Source organism: Oryctolagus cuniculus, chromosome 11, assembly GCF_051225735.1.
Source record: "Oryctolagus cuniculus isolate XC-2025 breed Fujian yellow rabbit chromosome 11, ASM5122573v1, whole genome shotgun sequence".
Classification (NCBI taxonomy): domain Eukaryota; kingdom Metazoa; phylum Chordata; class Mammalia; order Lagomorpha; family Leporidae; genus Oryctolagus; species Oryctolagus cuniculus.
In genome coordinates, this window is record NC_142877.1 from 21,981,661 (window position 1) to 22,000,230 (window position 18,570).

Here is an 18,570-nt window from a genome sequence, read left to right on the forward strand (position 1 = left end):
TGCCCTGCAGCAGCTGCCTTCCCCCTCTTCCTCTGTAGAGAGGGGTGGTGTGTCACTCCCTCCCTCTACTCAACCCAAGAGCCCTGGACACAGTGGGCCTCTACACGCCTTCATCCATTCGGTAATGACAGACCATCTAGGGTGTGCCAGCACAGACGTAGGGCATGGACAAAGCAGATGGGTGCAGGGACATCCCCAGCCCCTGTCAGACACCCACTGGAGAGGAATGAACTCCTGTCCATCTCCCCCACGCATGGTGGAGGCCGAGAGGGAGCGCCTGTCACTATCTGGTCCCCAGCACTATGTGCAGGGCCCGAAACACAGCAGAGGCGGCGTAACAGGGCAGCCAGTGCTGGCCGAGCGGCTGCTCCATTCCGGGTGCAACTGTTCCCTGTGCACCGATGATCTCACTGGGTCCTTCCAGCAGCCCCAGGAGGGGGCACTCTGAAGTGGACCTTGTTAGCTATTCCTAGAGCGGCCACATGACCACATCTGGCAAAAAGAGATGTAGGCAGAAGTCCAGGACATTCACTGTTCTGATAAGTAAGGCGGACTCAGCAAACAGGCAGGCTTTACCCCTTTGTTCCTGCCTGGGATTCGGAAACAGCAGATGGAGGTGGGGCAGCCCTTTTGTAGCCACGAGAGTGAAAGACACATGGCTCAAATTGCTGCACTAGCCCTGGACGACCTGCGTCTGGAATTCTGTTAGGTGAGAAGAACAGCCTCCTGAGCGCTTACACGAATGTTGCTTATTCCGGTCTGTTACCAGCAGCCAAATGCAATTCTACAGCTTCGGTTCTAACAGGCTCAGAGAGGTCAAGCGATTTTTTTCCAAGTCACACAGCAAGTAAACAGCCACAGTGCTGGCTGCTATACATGACACTGAAGTCTGTGCTCACGCTGCTGCCTGGGTGCTGTCACTCCCATCTGTGGGCCCAGGCTGTGGGAAAGCCCTGCTCACTCCTGCACCGGGCTGTGCTCCAAGACCCCACCCACGCAGGGTCTGGCTCTGGGCTCCCCTGATGTCTCCCCTCTTACCTGACCCCCAACTCCTTTCAAACTAACCCAGCTCCAGTGCCAGGCAGCTGCCCGGATCCTGACCCCCGTGAGACGCTCTGGCCTCCTCTCTGCTCGCCCCCGGCTGCCTCCCCCACCGCTCACAGCGGACTTGCTAACATTCTCCACACCCAGTGCTGCACGGATCCTGGGCACGCGGCTCTGCCAGGCCTGGCATTCAATGCCTCCAAAGTCTGGCTCCACCCCCTTCACCCCGCCCAGCTCTCCCAGGGCCGGCACCGACTCAGTCCTTAACCTTCAGGCCACAGAGATGCCTGCTCTGCCCCCCCCCCCTCGGTCTGCTTGGGCACAGAATCACCTGTGCCTCCCCGTGGCCCAGCCAGAGCAGCCTGAGGGCAGGTGCCACGCCCAGCTTCCCAGCCCGGCACGAGCCTGGCACTCGGGCTCCAGCGGGAGGTGCTGAATGAAACTCAAACCTCCCACTTCGCACGCCGCCACCACCTTCGACTGCGGCCTCCCCGGCCGCCCTGCTGACACGCAGAGCTCCCCGCGCTGTCTCCAGCCAGGCCCGAGGAGGGCCCTGGCCTTGCCCGCATCCATCAAGCCTGAGCAGACGGGCATCCCAGACTGCAGCGGGCGGGGGGAAGACGCCTCGGGACGGACGAGCGGCGTGTGCGTGTGGGGCGGGGGGCGACTGGGGTGGGAGCCTCTGCCATCCTCACTCTCGCAGTCCGGGCCCCTGAACCACGTCCGAGATGCTCCGGTGTTCCCCGAGTAGCCACAGCTACGGGGAGGAAGAAGAGGAGGCACCCGCGTGTGCCAGGCACCGCTCCAGCCCGAGTCCTGACGCCAACGAGGATGCCGAGGATGGGGCGGGAGCTGGGGCGCGGTGCTCACGGAGCATGTGCCAGGCACCATCGAGGCTTCTACTCCAATTATCCCCACCCTACAGATGAAGAGGAGGAGGCTCAGAGAGGCGGAGCCACTTCGCCACAGTCACAGAGGCAGGAGGGGCCTGGAGCGCAGACCCCAAACCAGCTCCTCGGCCAGGCTGAGCGGGCAACGCCCAGGGGTGTTGGTGCTGGTGTCGGGGGAGGAGTCTCCCGTCTCCCGCTGCCCTGGAAGAAGGGCCGCAGGCCACCTCTTCCCACTGGCGGGGCTGTGCCGGGGCACTGGGCTGGTGACACTTACCCCACTCAGCAAGGCTGGCGAGGGGACCAGGGAGCCACGGGGTGGACGGAAGTCCCCGAGGCCGGGCTCCGCCTCCCCAGAGAGACTAAGATTCTCCTAACAGCCTGGGCCAAATTTATCTGCCAATCCCCCGAAGGGCCGATTCCAGCGTCTGTCTGGAAATGTCAGCCCGTGTGGTTGCAGGAACGCGGCGCGAGTTTTCCTCTAAATAGCAGGAAGCATATGGGAGGCGGATGGCGCCCGCCGCCCCAACCTGCCAACTCTCACTCAAGCAGGAGCTAAAAGGGGCCCGGGAGGGTCTGGAGCTCCTGCCACCTCCTGGGGACGTAGGGCAGGGGGAGCAGGAGACGGTGGCCCCGAGGAGGGCAGAAAGTGGGTGCCGAGGACAGACACGGGCATCCTGAGGCTCCCGCGTGTGAGCGGCTGCCCGGGGGCTGCTCCCACCCCGCAGCACGCACGCCCCGGGACGGCTGCCCCTCAGCCGTGGGACCAACGCCGAGACAGGAGCTCCTGTCGACTCCACTTTACAGAGAAGCAAACTGCGAGTCAGAGGAGGATGCACAGGGCACTGCAGACTCCGTGGGAAAGGGCCACGCGGGGCCTGGGCTGCATCACGAGCACACCGCAGACGCTGCCAAGCTGTCGCTCGGAGGCCCCCAGCAAGGGGGCGCCCGCCGCGCCTCAGCTCGGCCAGCTGCAGACAGCTCTTTGTATCCTAAAGGGTTCCCTAGCCTTAGCTGGGATCTCCTTACCTGGAGCTTTGCCTGCAAGCTCCAGATCCAAACCCTGCCTCCCCCAGCAGACGGGGAGAGGCCGGCGCAAGGCCCCTGAGGGCCTCTGGTCTCCCTCTGCAGGTGACGCACCTGCCCGCTCTGCGGGGCTCACGCAGCTCCCTTGCCCACCTCTGGCCCCCGAGCACGGTCAGCACAGTGGCCTCCAGGCCTCGAGCCCTTAGCATGTGCCAAGCATGCTGCAGAGCCTGTGCCCTGGGACCCCCCTGCACCCTCCCAGGGAGGTGCCAGGGTCACCTCTGGCTACGGAAGAGCTGGCCAAGGCTCCCCGAGGTCACTCGGCGGGGAAGTGGGGCTCCTGTTCCCCACCTCAGGAAGCTGAAGAGGTCCCCGCTGACCCCACCTGGACGCTGAGCCAGACTTCATGGGAATTTGGCTCGATGCTGGGCCATGGGGCTACTCCCTCCTCCCCGTGTGACCCCTGACCCCTGCGGCCCCTTCTGGAGCTCCCCGTGCTCAGGCTGGGCTGATTCTCCTGCAGAACGCCCGGCTGGGCCCTCCCCATGGCCATCACTCCCAGCACCAGCCCAGAGCAGGGTCCTTCTCACACCCGGGCCTGCCCCGCCCTCAGCTCCCGCCTGCCCTGAGGATCGAGTGCGAGTTCCTCAGCCGACGGCTGGGGCCTTGCGTGTGCGGCCCTGGCCGACCTCCCGGCCTTCACGGCGGGCAGCGTGGGGCCCGTCACTCCTCCCGAGAATCTCTACCCATCCTTCGGGGCTGTGCTCGGAGGGGCGGAGCCACAGCTTGGGCTCCGGAGACTCCCGAGCCATCAGCACCGACTCTGATCTCCGAGTGCCGCCCGTCTCTGCCAGAGGAGACCCCGCCCTGATGCATCTCTGTAGCCAGCGTCCGCTTAGGGCAGGGTGAGAGTGAATGGAGGGACTGGCTCCATTTTACAGACGGTTGAAGCAGAGAGGGCAGAACATCCTGAGGTTACTTAGAAAGTGGTGGGCTTGGGGCTGGTGCTATGGCGGAACGAGTAAAGCCGCCGCCTGCAGCACCGGCATCTCATAAGGGTGCCGGTTCGAGTCCTGGCTGCTCCACTTCTGATCCAGCTTCCTGCTAATGCTCCTGGGGAAGTAGTGGAGGATCGCTGGAGTGCTTGGGCCCCTGCACCCATGTGGGAGACCCAGACGGAGCTCCAGGCTCCTGGCTTTGGCCTGGCCCAGCCCATTGCAGCCATCTGGGGAGTGAGCCAGCGGAGAGCAGACCTCTATCTCTCCCTCTCTGTCACCATGCCTTTCAAATAAATAAGATAGATCTTAAAAGACAATTCACAGAAAGGTAATATCATTATATTCTTAGAATTTTATCTATAAATTATACTGAATCTGCTAAAAACTAATTAAACATTAAAAAAAGAAAACAACCAAACAATGAGAAGTGAGCTCCTGGATCCAGCTGAGCCCGAAGCCAGCCACACCTCTGGACTTCAGTTACAAGCCAACAAATTCTACTTTTGCTTAAGCCAGTTTGGGATGAGCTTTCTGTTGCTTGTATTTGGAAAGACGGAACAAAATGCATCAAACTGAAAACAGAGTCCACCCCATCTCCCCACCCAGAGGAAATCATGGTGAACAGCTAATGACCATACAGAGCAGGCACATATATATTTTACACACACACATGCATACACACGTTCGCATACATGCTTCACGCCGTAAACGAGAACAGTCAGCCGCTTCCTAAGGTACCCTGACCCCTCCTCCCTGCAACTTCTCACTCAGAAAGGAATCCAGATCCAGATACCACACAACACACACCACACAACACACACCATACAACACGCACCACACAATACACATCACACAACACACACCATACAACACGCACCACACAACACACACCATACAACACGCACCACACAACACACACTATGCAACACGCACCACACAACACACACCATGCAACACGCACCATACAACACACACCATACAACACGCACCACACAACACGTACCGTAAACACGCACCACACAACACGCACCACACAACACACACCACACAACACGTACCGTAAACACCACTGTACAACACACCACAAAACACTGCACACATGCACACAACACACACTGCACACACACACCACGCCACAATGCACAACATGACATGCACTACACAACACACAATGCACACATGCACACAACACGTACTGCACCACAACACACACCACGCATCATACAACACGCACCGTCTTAACCTCTATTCCCGCTCAGCCGCGCGCTATGGACACGTTTCCACATCCACAGTACAGCGTCACAGCGTGGCCTTGGTGGCGGTGGACACCACTGTCTGGCTGGACGCAACGTATGCACCCGTCTCTCAGAGGGAGGTCGCGGGGCAGCTCTGATTTATCACCCCATCGAGGAGAGGCAGTGGGCCTGCTTGGGAAAGGCCCACGTCCACACCTGCCGGCTTATTTGTGACAAGGACTCCGTGATGCCAACAGTGTGACTTGCATGGGCGTGAGAAGGAAGATTCTCTGAGCGCCTGCCACGTAGGCTCCGTCTGCCGGGGCAGGCTTCAGTGGCTGTCAAGAACAAAAATCCAAAACCAATCCAGGGCTGGGCGTCTCCATTAACGGGTCTGTGGTAGGGGTGCTGGCTGTCAGGTGCCAGTGAACGGGTCGGGAAGGAGTGGGGCTCCCGTGGGGCGTGCCCTGAGCTCCCGGCTGCCCATGCGTGCCCAGCCACGCCATCCACAGTCAGACCCTGGCAGGCCACACTGGGCTTGCTACAGGTGCCACCCCCTGTGGTCACAGGGCTAACAGTAGCAGCTGCCCATGACTGAATGCTGGCACCGCCTGGCCCTCTGATGTCTTCCCTAACTCTGTTTCCAAGAAAACTCAGCCTCAGAGAAGGCAAGCAACTAGTCCAAGGTCACACAGCCAAGGAGCAGTGCAACCGAGGTACGCCCCAGATCTGCTGCGCCTCCAGGCCGGGCCCCATGGTGCGGGCCGCAGGGGAGGCAAACACCCCCGGGGCAGGACCACAGCGGCTCCAAACGCCCGTTCTCTCCCCGCAAGTTCTGACCGTCAGCAGACTCCAAAACCAGAGAAGCAAAGAGCCGAGCTCACCGGCGCCGGCTCCCCAGGAGGAGCGCGGCGCACAGTTCTAGAAACACACACGCTTCTCACGAAAATGGCAGCACGCTGCCCATGCTGTTCTGTAACCTCCTTTTTTTTTTTTTTTTTAATTCCATGACACACTATGAAATTCTCTCTGCGACAACAAATTTAGATCCATGGCCCCGTTTCTAACAGCTGCTGCGGGCGCCGCCGGATGGCTGCAGTGGGACAGATTTATCCAGTCCCCTGGCGGTGGACAAACGAGTGGTTCTCGCTCGTCCCGCCCAGCCAACCGCACTGTCACTTCCTCCTCCTCCATGGCTGCTCCCCGCCACCCTCAGGTCTCAAGCGCCAAGTCCTTGGAGGGGCTGCCCCGGATGGTCCCGCCCCGAGCAGGGAAGGCTCCCTCACTCCGCCCGACTTTACAACGTCGCTGTGCCCACGGGGCCTCTTCCATTCTCTTCCTGATCTGAGTGACCACAGAATCTCTGCTCCTCCTCCAGACCGGGGCTGCGGTGGGGCGCAGCCCTGTGGGGATGGGGCTCTACAAACACCCCGGGCGGCATGACACCTCCGCCTGGTGCCTGTCGGCAGAACCCAGCCCTGTGCTCCCTGGAACGTCTACGCCAGACACACCGGCACCAGATGCTCACTGCACACGCCGGACACAGCGGCTCCCTGCCCGCTGCCCGTGTGGCTCTGCACCGCCCACTTCCTCTCTCCAGGCCTCAGTTCCCTCCTCTGTGAAATGGGGCCGGCACTGCTAACCTCGTGGACTCTTCCAAGCATTAAAGCAGGCAACAGGAGGGCGCAGCACCCAGGTGGGACCCGCCTCAGCTGGACGGTCTCCTTTCACCTTGACTGTGACCTGAGCATGCCCTGGGCCCCTCCGAGTCACCTGGGATGTCCCGTTCCCAGCCACAGCCAAACGCTCTGCTCTGACCACACACCCGGCTCCCACATCTCCCAGCTGCTCTCCGTCGTCTGCCTGGCTTCCCAAGCTTTAAAGACCAAGAGGCAGAGACGAGGAACAAGTGCGGGGGTCCCCTGCCTCTGGGGAGAAGGCTGCCTGCTGGGTCCTCACGCCATCTCCCCCGCTCCCTTCCATGGAAGGACGCGCGGCTTTGTCCCCGCTCCCCCTTTCCTCCCGTGTAAGTGGGTAGAAGGGGAGAGTCCACAGGGAGTCACCGAGATACGACGACACCTAGGAAAGCTGGCATCCAGAAAGCGCTCAGCAAGTCAGCCCGCGTGGCGACCGCTGCTTTAGCCTTGCTGTGACCTCCGATACGGAGAGCAAAGAGCACGGCACACGAGCGCTCGGGGCACGAGATGATGGCGAGCAGAGCTGCGCGGCCCCGCCCAGCTCCCTGCTGCCCCTCCAGCTTCGCTCCCGGTCCCCATGTCCTCTTTTCTCCACAAAGGTGACCCCTTGCCAGACTCGACATGGGCCGTGATGGTTGTTTACAAACAGAGGGGAACAGCAGGCACACGAGGCTGCTCGCTCTGCCCTGCTCTGCGCTCAGGCCCCCGCACCACTGGCTGCCTCTGTCCTGACCACAGAGACGCCCTGTCCCAGTCCCCGGGCCCCAGCTCTGGCTTCGGCTGCGCCTTAAATAACCAGCTTGTTAGCAAAATAGCAGCAGTAACACCTCCCTCGCTGCCGCCCCAGCCTCCATCTTTCCACGCGATGCTGACGGCTGCTCTCCCAGCCTGTGCCAAGGAATCCCGTTCTCCGTCACTGGGCCACACACGCCAGTGGCTGCCAGTTCAGCTGCGTTCCCAGAGCATGGCCTGGGGTGGGGGTGGGGGGCAGGGAGGGCTCCGAACGGCAGTTACTTGCAGGAAAGGCTGGGCTGTTAACCGATGAGCTCCCAAGCCCGTGCCTCAGTCTCCCCAGCAGCCTACCTGAGCTGATGGAGGGTGCCAAGCATTTAGTGCCCCGCCAGGCAGAGCAATCGCTCACCGAATGCTCACTGGCATGCTGCATGCCCGTTCCACACTGGGTTCCCGGGGAGCCCCCTGCAGTCTCTGGGTGCGGCCCCTCATGGCTCTCAGGCCGGGCTGTCCGTATCCCTGCTCCTGCCCCAGCTCCTCAGCCCGGTGCAACAGTTGTGTGTCTGCCATTGCTAAGACAGACCGGGGGCTGGGTCGGGGGCCTTCTGAACAGTTATCGACGTTAGGCTGGCACGGCGCGAGTGTGCAGCTCTTCGTGCTCTGGGAAGCACTTCCACACACATCATCGGCAGCGAGCTTCGCGGGGATTTTATCATCTTCCGATATTTGCATATCATACATATTTATGAGTCTCTTCCCTTCTGAGAACTGATCCATTGGGATGTAGGAGGCCGGGGCTGGCCACCTTGCTGATGGCCAGGGCTGGCTGCCTGTCCTCCAGAGTGCGACCAGCAGGAACCAGCGGTCGCCCAAAGGCCAGGGGGCTCTGGGGCCTTTCCTCCCCTTCCAGCTGCCGGCGTCTCCCGCAGACCCACCGTGGGCCGGGTGCGGGGCTAGCTGCTGTCTCTCTGGGGAAGGGGCACGTGCTCCCGCCCCTGGGTGAGCTGGGGCGAGGCGGGGAAGCTGATCTTGAGCCGACAACCCCGGGCAGTGCTGAGGGGACACTGGGTGGCCCTGTGCCAACTCTTGGCCTTGGCGACCCTCAGCTTCCTTGTCTACAAACTTAGTTGGTCAGAGCAACAGGGCCTGAGGGGTCAGGCGGTGACTGGGAGATGCGGGCACTGGGAGGAGCCGCAGGTGCTGTGGAGGTCCCCAGCATGCGGGTGCTGTGGTGGGAAGGCGACGGTGCCCTGAGCCCTGAGCTGGACGACGGCACTCAGGTGGGTGGCCGGGAACCGTTACACAAGGTAGGGCCCGGCGAGCAGGAATACCAGCGACCCCAGGATCAGGGACCCTGATGGCCTCGCCTCGGCGCCGCCAGGAGCTGAGAGGCTGCTCCAGGCCTCTGCTCACCACCTGGCCCAGCCACTGGGGTGTGGCCAAAGCTGGCCTCTGAGGAGGACAGGGCCGGGCTCGCTGTGTACCCCAGGCACGTGGTTTCCCCTCTCTGAGGCCACTGCCCCCGTCAGCCGCAGGCTGTCGGCAGGATGGGAGCCGACAAGGCAGCTAAACCACAAATCGTGGCCAGACACTGAGGCCCGCCTGCCAAGATGTGGGCGCTGCTGGGTGCGATGGCTGGGCATTTCCCAACTGTGCCAGGCACGGGTAGGCGGCGACGAGCCCAGCTGGTGGGTGCATGTACTTACCAACGAGGGAGCTTCGTGTGCAGGAAACACGGGAACCAGGCGGGACCCAGCGGGCGTCACCTCGGGAGCAGGCGCTGGACCGAGGGCTGGCAAGCACATCCCTCCGGGCGCTCGATCAGAGGTGCTGGCGGGAAGCAGTGGGGGACAGGGGCCCTGCCAGGCCCTGGTCACACACGCGGGACCCCCAGGCACCCGGCAGAGGGGAAGCCACCAGCGCCTGTGGGAGCAGGGGAGGAAAGGTCATTAAGAGAGCCCGGATGTGCCTCCACCTTGAGACCCTGGGACAGCCCCTGGGGACGCTAGGGACAGGGACAAGGAGGCGCGGTCGTCATAGAAACCCAAGTGTTTGTACAACACTACATGCTTTTTCCAAAGCACTCACTCGGGCATCCCGGCTCCCGGGGCCGCCGCATTGTGCTTCACAGGCAAATTTGCATGTCATGCATATTTACCACGCCGTTCCCACCACCCACAGGATCCCCGCGGCAGCCGGGAAGCCGGGGTTCCAAACACTCAAATCCTTCCCCTCCTTTTTCCTGGATGGGGCACGTTAGGAACGGGGCTGGAGTCTCAGAGCCCCGAGGCAGCCTCCCCTCTCCGAGCCTTTCGAGCCCCACTTGTCCAGCGGGAGGAAGAGGGCCTCCTGAGAGGACAACGCGGTGGGGTGGGGGAGGGAACACCTGGCACGCGGTGGGCGGGCCCTTCATAGAGGCTGGGGCACTTGGAGAGGGAGGGCCCCCCTTGCACGGCCTCCTCCACACCGCCCCCCCTGGGAGAGGGAGGCCAGGTGTCCTGTCCCGCCCACTCCTGAACAGGTGCCTGTGCACCTGCTTGCATCTTCAAATCAGCAGGAGCCAGGCCCTCCTGGGAGAAGAAAGAGCCCCTCCACCCTCCACCCTCCTCCCAGGAGCCTTTTGCCTGCCTTGGAGGCCTTAGAGGAAGCCCCCATGCCCCCTGCCCTCCCATTTTACAGACCACAAAACTGAGACACAGAGAGCAGCTGACAGAGGTGCACAGAACCGAGTGGTGAGGCTGCACTTGAACTCTGCCCTGCGAGGGTCTGTTCACCTGGGCACAAGGGGAAAGGGGCTGCCGTCAGGGAGAGGGCGCCCCCTCCCGCCTGCGTATCTCACACCCCAGAAAGGCCTCGAAGCTCTCCTCCCACATGACAGCACCTGCTCTGGGTCATGCCTGCGACAGGTGTCACCTCACTTCCCCCTCGCTGCAGCCCTGCAGTGTCACCCCCACTTTTCAAGGGAAGAAACTGAGGCACGCTGAGGAGGAGGCATCGGATTCCTGGGCCCCGCTGCCCCGCCTCCCCCAGCGAGACCATCCCCAGCCAGGAGAACCAGGCCCAGCCATCTGTGCCGAGAGCGTTTAAATGGCAGGAAAACACCAGACTCCGAAGCGCTCTGCCTTAGTGGACACGGATTCTCAAAGAGGCGCAGGAGATCGCAAGATGCACCGTAGGGCGTGGAAATTGTGGCGCGAGGAAAACCGAGCTCGGGAGGACGGCAGCCCAAGTCATCACTCGAAGCCAGGGTCACACGGAGCCATGGCTGCAGGGAACAAGGTGACACAGGTGACGGGGAGGGAGCAGTCCCGAGTGGGGGCCTGGCCACTGGCTCGATCCCCCCTCCTTTATGGTGGGAGAGGAAGCACGCGGGCTGGGGTCCCAGGTCCCCGCCTGCTGCGACACTGTTCCAGATGCTGCCTCTGCCCACACGCGTGCATCGGAGAACACGGCGCTACGTACAGAAGCCACAGGGCGTAGTCGTGGCCGTGGAGCTGCACGGTTGCCTAGGGACAACTGAGGGGTGTGGCTTCCTGTTGGTGGTGAATGTGGCGAGATGCCCATCTCTGTGAACACACAAAGGGCCTCTGAGCTCCGAGTGGGTGAGTGATGTGAACTAATCTCAGCAGAGCTGCGAGAACAAGCCAACACCACAAACAGAGCGAAACGAAGACCCTGCGGCTCCCAGTGGGGACTCAGTCCAACCCTTCAGGTTCTCACTGCAGCCTGCGTGACCAGGGCGTCCCTGCTGTCCCACAGGCCTCCCAGTGCAGTGTCTCTGCACTTCAGGTGACCTCCTCCAGGAAGCCCTCCCTGACCCCCAGCTAGGTCAGGTCCTGTCACCGGTCCCCAGGGCTCCCTGGGTTTCTCCTTGCCATGGATCGTGCCGATTTGAGGCAATCAGCCCCGTCATCATTGGTGGGCACTGCCTCCTCCATCAGACTCGGAGCTCCCGGGGTGAGGGCAGGGGACCCCTTCAGCTTGTCTGTCATCAGCTCTGGGCACGTGTCTGGCTCCCAGCTGGTGCTCCGGGAATGTTTGCTGATCGAATGAATGAATCCAAACTCCAAACCCTAGATGCACACTTGGCTCCCAGCCCTGGCTCCAGTGCCACCCAGCACAGTGAGCCCAGCCCAGTTCGACCTCCGACGCCGGCCGGGACCTGTATGCAGCAGCTCCTCCCACCGGCGCCCTGTCGCAGCCAAGGGAACCCTGTCCTCCCAGCCACGCAGGCCAACTCCTGTGCTCACTCTTGACGCTTCTCCTTCCCTCACCTCCTCGGGACCCACCTTCACCGTAAGTCAAGAAGCCAACGCAGCACCGCACTGCTGCCAGCGCTGTGCACTGAGCCATCATCACCTCTCGCCTGGATTCTCACATCCTCCCAGGTCTCCCACTTCTGCCCTTGCTCCCGGCACAGCAGTGGGGGGATCGGGTGACAGCAACTCGGATGCTGCCCTCCCTGAGCTCCAAACCCTCATTCAATTCACCTCGAGTCCATTCCCATGGCCCCTGTGCCAGCACCGGGTCCCTCCTTGACCCTCCGTGGGCTCCCTGCTCCAGCTACACCGGCCTTCCTGCTGTTCCTCCAACACACCGGTGGGCTCCTGCTCGGAACCCTGGCTCCTGCTGGGAACCCTGGCCCCTGCTCGGCCTCAGCCCGGAAAGCCGCTCGCCCTGCCCTGGGCCTCGGAATCTCTGCTGAGACCTGGCCTTGTCGGGTTGGGCTCAGGGTACAACTCCAGCTCAGCCAGAAACGGGGCTGAACGCTCCTGGGCGTCTTCCCTCTGTGACTCGGCCGCTCACCTGTGAACCGGGAGCGGCTGCAATGCTGTCCTTATCTGGCTGCCGCCAAGGCTCTCGGGCACAGTGAGCACAACCCGCAGGGCTGTGCGCTGTGACGTCATAGCGCAGCCACGCCCCTCCCGGGCCACCGGCCCCGGGGGTCTGCCTGGGGCCCTCACCACACCGGCAAGAGCAGGTGCTCAGCGCACGCGTCATCCACCAAGCGTACTGGGTGCTGAATGGACAACTGCTGACCCCTCGCCATGGGCCCCCACAGCCCAGCCTGCCCCTGAGACCTGCGGCCCCTCTGCCGGCCCTGCTGTGGACAACTTGCCCTCTGCGGTCCAGGGCCCGAGGGCCACCTTACCTGAAGGCCCTGCCCGCTGCCTCTTCACCTACCAAGAGGCTTCCCCCAGCCCTACTTTTTAGAAAACCTCCTACACATCTCCCGAAGTCCCTCTTCGTTCTCCCCAGCCACGTGGGCCACCGGCGTCTCTCCCTGGGGGCCTGTGGCCGGCCTCAGTTGTCCCCCACACAGCGGCCGGAAGGGGACAAATGGAAACCTCCCCCTGACCGCGCCGTAAGCTCGCAAGCTGCAAAATCAAAATCCTCGAGGGGCAAGAAAACAGCCCACAGGGCCTTCCCAAAGGACCCGACTCAGGTCGATCCACTGCTTGCGACACCGGCATCCCATAAAAGCGCCGGTTCGAGTCCTGGCTGCTCCACTTCCGATCCAGCTCCCTGTTAATATGCCTGGGAAAGCAGTGGAAGATGGCCCAAGTCCTTGGGCCCCTGCAACTCATGTGGGAGACCCAGATGGAATCTGGGTTCCAAGCTTTGGACTGGCCCAGCTGTGGCCACTGTGGGTATTTGGGGAGTAACCAGTGTGGAAGCTCTCTGTCTCTGTAACTCTGCTTAAAAAAAAAAAAAAAAAAAGTTTGACTCAGGCCTCCCAAACCTGGCCACTCAGGCCCAGGGAAGATGGCATTTTTGTCCAAAAACTTAAGTTTACAAAACAGATTTACACAGGACCATTTAGCTGAATAACCTGCAAAAACCATTTTAAAAAACAGCATGTACGGGGTCCCTCCCGTCCTGGGCCGAACACCGCTCCCATCTGGCTCTCCTCACCCCGGGCCTCTGCCCCGCAGCGACCCAGGGACCTTGACTCCCCGCCCCCAACTCGCTGGCTCCTGTTCACTCCCAAGACTCCGCTCTGGCCCAGGGGCCTCTCCCCCAGGGTCCACCACCACCGCCAAGGGGTGACCCGGGGGGCTTCAGGCCTAGCCCTTGGCCCCGCCCTGAACCCAAGGCTCCGCTCCCCACTGCCCCCTGCAGGCCCTCACACCCCACATCTCCCGGGGGCCCTCGTTGTGGCTCCCCGGATCCACTCCTCCCTGCAGACCCCACAGCTCACCCAGGGCCCCAGGTCTGCAAGCAGCGCTGCCCCTCAGCGCCCCCAGCCCCGTCCTGCCTCTGAAACCCCTCTCAGACCCTGCTCCCTCGTGCCCCTGCCCGTGCTCAGGGCACTGCAGCCCCCGCCCACCCCCGCCCGCACATCAAAGCCAGAGCTCTCCGAGCGGAGGCTCCATCTGCCACGCTGCCCCCGTTAATTCACCATGGCCTCCGGGGCTCGGCGCCACGTGCTGGACAGCGTGACGTGAAAGGGACTCGGAGCTGGCCCATGGCCATGCGGGGTTCTCACTGGAACCAGTGGTAATGGGTGACCAGGATCTGGGGAGGGGGCAGGGGGCAGAGCTGCAGTCAGGGCGAGGGCAAAGGGCGGGCAGGGGACGGAGACAGCGCCGGGGGTCTGTGGGCCTTAACTGGACAGGAGGATGGCGTGGGGGCCTCAGCACCATGCAAGGAGTTTGGACCTCATGTCAAGCATGGACTCTGAAGCTAACCCCCTTGGGGTCAGGTGCACGCTCTTAGCTGGGTGACCTTGGATGAGGGACCTCAGTGTTCACCATCTGTAAAATGGGTGAGGTGTCTCACCACGCCCTGTGGGGGAGTCCAGACCAGACCTGGCCCTGGGACCACATCGGCACCTCCCCCAGTGGGGTGCGGGCCATGCCCCCAGGCCTCAGGACATAGATGCCAAGACAGGCATGCCTGCGAGCAAGCCCAGCGTGGTCCCAAGTCCCCCACAGTTGCTGCTCGGGGAGGTCCACGCCGGCCCTGGCCAGCGAGGGCCCAGCTCTGTTCTCCGATGAGGACTGGGAAGTCGGGCGGACGTGCTGCTCCCTGTAGACCCGTCTCTGGGCTCAGGCTCTGGCCCTGGCCCTCTGCCACCTGCAAGGCCTCTCCCTGAGCTGCCAGCCTAGGGCTCTCGAGGCCTCAGAGGCCAGCAAAGGTCCAGTCCTTCCTTCCCACTGCGGCCTGGGAGCCCCCACCCCCACCCCGGGCCTCAGCCCCGTTTCCCTGCCTTGCCTAAAGCCCCCTCCCAGCCCGCACAGCACAACGCAGGGCACCGCTGCAATGAAGCACTTGCCGAACTCCTACTGCGTGCGCAGTGCCCCTCAGGCCAGGCTGAGCACACGAGGCACCCGGCAGCGGCCCGGGCCCACCCACCCTGAGGGGTAACCGAAGCTCCTGGCAGCAGCGGAGCCCTGACCCCTTCAGGGGGCTCGCGGGCAGCCCAGGAGGGGGCGCTGGTGGGCAAAGTGAGGAAGGGCACAGAGGCAGAAGGAACAGCTGGGAAGAGAGCTGCACGCGGTGGGGACCCGCAGAGGGAGGTCTGCGTGTCCTGGGGGGTGGGGGGTGGGGCTGGGGACATGGGTGGGGTCCCACCATGAGCGAGTGCAGGGCCAGGCCAGGGCTCAGGCCAGTTTGCGTCAGAGAGACAGACGGCCCAGCAGTGGGCAGTGCGACCCTGGGCCGAACCGACACTGGCCTGCCCGGGGTGGGGGGCCGGGGCTGGGGGCCAGCAGACTGATCCGGGGCTTCAGATTCTAAACCCAACCCCCCGAGGGAGGGGTCCAGGACGACCCCGGGTCTCTGTCCTGATGAGGGGGAGAAGGGAGTTAGAAAGAGAGTTTATCTTGGTGCGAATTCTTTTGAAATCCATGCGTGTGTTTTTGTAACAGGCATTTTTCATGGGGTTTTTGGAGACCCCTGTACACACGGATTTCACGTGTTCATGCACCGAAATAAACTCACCTTTTACTTCCATTTCCCACGAGCTTCCCGGAGCGCCTCACAGGGACACGAAGCTTTGGGACAGAACATGGGCAAATTTTCTTAAAGGGCCAGCGGTGACCGCAGTACACCTGTGGCCATGTGACCTCCCAGAGCAGCCATGGAGAACGCACTGGCGAACCGAGCCGTGGGCCTGGCTCACCAAGTGTACTGACACCAAGAAAACCACCTCTGGCCAGCGGCGGCAGCACAGAGAAATGACTTATGTGCGTGATTGGCGAAGCCCGGCATTGCAGTGGGCTTCAGGCATGGTTCCATCAAGGTTCAGTCCTCGCTGTGTTGGACGCAGGGGCAAATGCAGAGGTCATGCTAGACACTGGGGAGCTGCCCAACAGGACTCCAGGCAAAGGCCAGGGACGGAGCTGAGTTCAGTGAGTGGGACGCCGGCGGCCAGAGAGGGTGGGACGGGACTTGGCCCCTCCTCCTGTCCAGGGGCAGGGGGCAGGGAAGTGGGATCTTGAGGCTCCCCTGGAGGCCACACCGCTTCTGCCGCTCCTGGCCGGGCGGCCCCACCGAGCCCTCCTCGCCCACCCCCAGGCGGCCACGGGGTGCAGCAGAGGCCCGCTGGCTGACACCCCTTGGCAGCACACCGCCGCGCCGCCCTTGCCGGCCACGGTGTCCCCCAGTTCTCTGCACAGAGGTGACAGGGGAGCACGCTCGGGCCCATTTCACAGACCGGTAAGTGCGGGTCACTGTCATCGAGCACCTGCATATCTCCGTGTCTGGGGAGGGTCAGGGTGGGCAGGGACCAGGGGCGGGGAGGACGGGTGAGGACGCCGGCAGGGGGCCCCCTGCTGCCCCACCTACAGGCCCGAGATCCCCCTTGGCCACCTCCTCTGTGCCCCCAAGCCCATGAGAGGCTGGCACCAGGAGCAAGGGCGCGCTGAGCTCACCACCATCCGGGACGCCCGCTCGAGGAGCCGCCCGGGCCGGGTACTGGGGCGCGCAGGCCACCTCTGGGAAGAGAGGTTTCTGTCCTGTGTAAGCCACTTTACTTTGGGGGTTTCTTCTCACTCAGAGCCAAGCCCCACAGCTTTTCTTGAAAGTGTTCAGATTTAACCCTGACCGCCAAGCTGACGTCAGCCTCATTCTCCACAGCACCGTAGGGCCACCAGGGCCTGGCAGCGGAGGGGGCGCAGCTGAGTGAAGACGAGCAAACAGGTGCCTCCTGGTTGTCCCGGTGGAGGCTGGCACCGGTGCTCAGCACCCCTCACCCCTACCCCACCCAGCCTCTCCCACTGCCCCTTCCGCACACACTGAGAATTCGCCTCGCCCCCTAACTGGCTCCCATGGGACCTTTGCCAAGTCCAGGCACACAGCGGGGTGGGCTTCTCCTGGGGACCCCAAGGTTGGCTGGGGGCCAGGGAGGGGCTGAGGACCCACGCAGAGCCCACACGCATTCCACCAACACAGGACCCAGACAGCAGCAACATTGCCGGCACAGGTGAGGCTTCGGGGAGGAGGCAGAGGGCAGACACAGCGCCAGGGCCATGAGGTGGGCGCGGGGCCCAGCGAGGCCCCCCACCCTTGCCGAGAGCCTCCCCCTCCTGCCAGGTGCCAGGACCCTCGCCCCCAGAAAGCACAGTAGGCTCAGCGGCTGTGACTTCAGCTCAGATTCATCTCCCAGGGAACAGGGTTCAAGGTCAGGGTACCAAGGGTCAGGAAGGGATCAGCAAACGAGCCCTAAAACCCGCACGTGACGGCAGACACAGAAAGGCAGTGGGGGGGGCTCGCCAAGTCACAGCATCCAGGCCCCCAGGCCCCCCCAGGGCTGCCGCCCACGGCACATCCCCACACATCCCCAGGCCACTCCGGGCCCAGCCTGTTTCCTGCCTGCACTGCTCTACAGGTGCTGCTCCCCCAGCCCCAGGCCATCCGCCAGCCTCCGCGGCACGACCCCCACCCCAAGCCACACGCTGCTCTGGGTGAGACCTGGTTGAAAGCACCACAGCTTCCAGGAAGCCTTCCCTGATACGCTGTCTCTGGGCCCAGCACTCGCTCAGGCTTCCAGTGCAGAGTCAGCGAGGCCCGAGCTGGGGCTGAGGGGGAGCAGGGCTGCCCCATGGGCACTGGGGGCCCCCTGGCTGCAGGCACTCTCCCCAGAACCCCTCGCGGCAGCCACGACGGCCTCTGGCCACTGACAGCAGGCCACTGATAACTCCCGTAGATTCTGCCGGGGGAGGTCTGGGTCCCGTGGCCTCGGCAGGCAGCAGGCCACTGATAACTCCCGTAGACTCTGCTGGGGGAGGTCTGGGTCCTGTGGCCTCGGCAGGCACAGGGTCTGCGTGGTCAAGGCGCCGGAGGGATTCCGACACGGGCTGAACGTGGAGGCTGTCCGATGGGCAGGCGAGGACTGAGATCCGCTGGGAGGAAAGCGTTTGAGCAGGATCTGCGGGGCCGGCGCTGTGGTGGGACAGGCAAGGCTGCGCTGCAAACACAGGGGCCCATGTGGGCGCTGGTTCAAGTCCCAGCTGCTCCACTTCCCATTCAGCTCCCCACTCATGGCCTAGGAAGACGAGTGGAAGACAGCCCACGTAGGGACCTGGATGAAGCTCCTGGCTGGTCGCACCCCAGCCACTGCGGCCACCTCAGGAGTGAACCAGTGGGTGGAAGGTCTTTCTTTCTGTCTCCCTCTCTCTCTGGAGCTCTTACAAATAAATAAGTAAATCTTTTTTTTTTTTTTTTTTGACAGGCAGAGTGGACAGTGAGAGAGAGAGACAGAGAGAAAGGTCTTCCTTTGCCGTTGGTTCAGCCCCCAACAGCTGCTGCAGCCAGTGCACCATGCTGATCCGAAGGCAGGAGCCAGGTGCTTCTCCTGGTCTCCCATGTGGGTGCAGGGCCCAAGCACTTGGGCCATCCTCCACTGCACTCCCTGGCCACAGCAGAGAGCTGGCCTGGAAGAGGGGCAACCGGGACAGAATCTGACGCCCCGACCGGGACTAGAACCCGGTGTGCCAGAGCCACA

General features: G+C 62.9%; 1 protein-coding gene across 4 annotated transcripts in view; it reads right to left on the bottom strand.

Moving 5' to 3' along the window:
* DLGAP4 (DLG associated protein 4) overlaps positions 1 to 18,570 on the bottom strand; it is a 173,384-nt gene that overhangs the window by 116,554 nt on the left and 38,260 nt on the right. For all 4 annotated transcript variants that reach the window (XR_016216589.1, XM_051846129.3, XM_051846128.3 and 1 more), the window contains exon 2: positions 9,326 to 9,542. The gene's annotated coding sequence lies outside the window, so the exon portion shown is untranslated. The remainder of the gene's footprint in view (positions 1 to 9,325; positions 9,543 to 18,570) is intronic.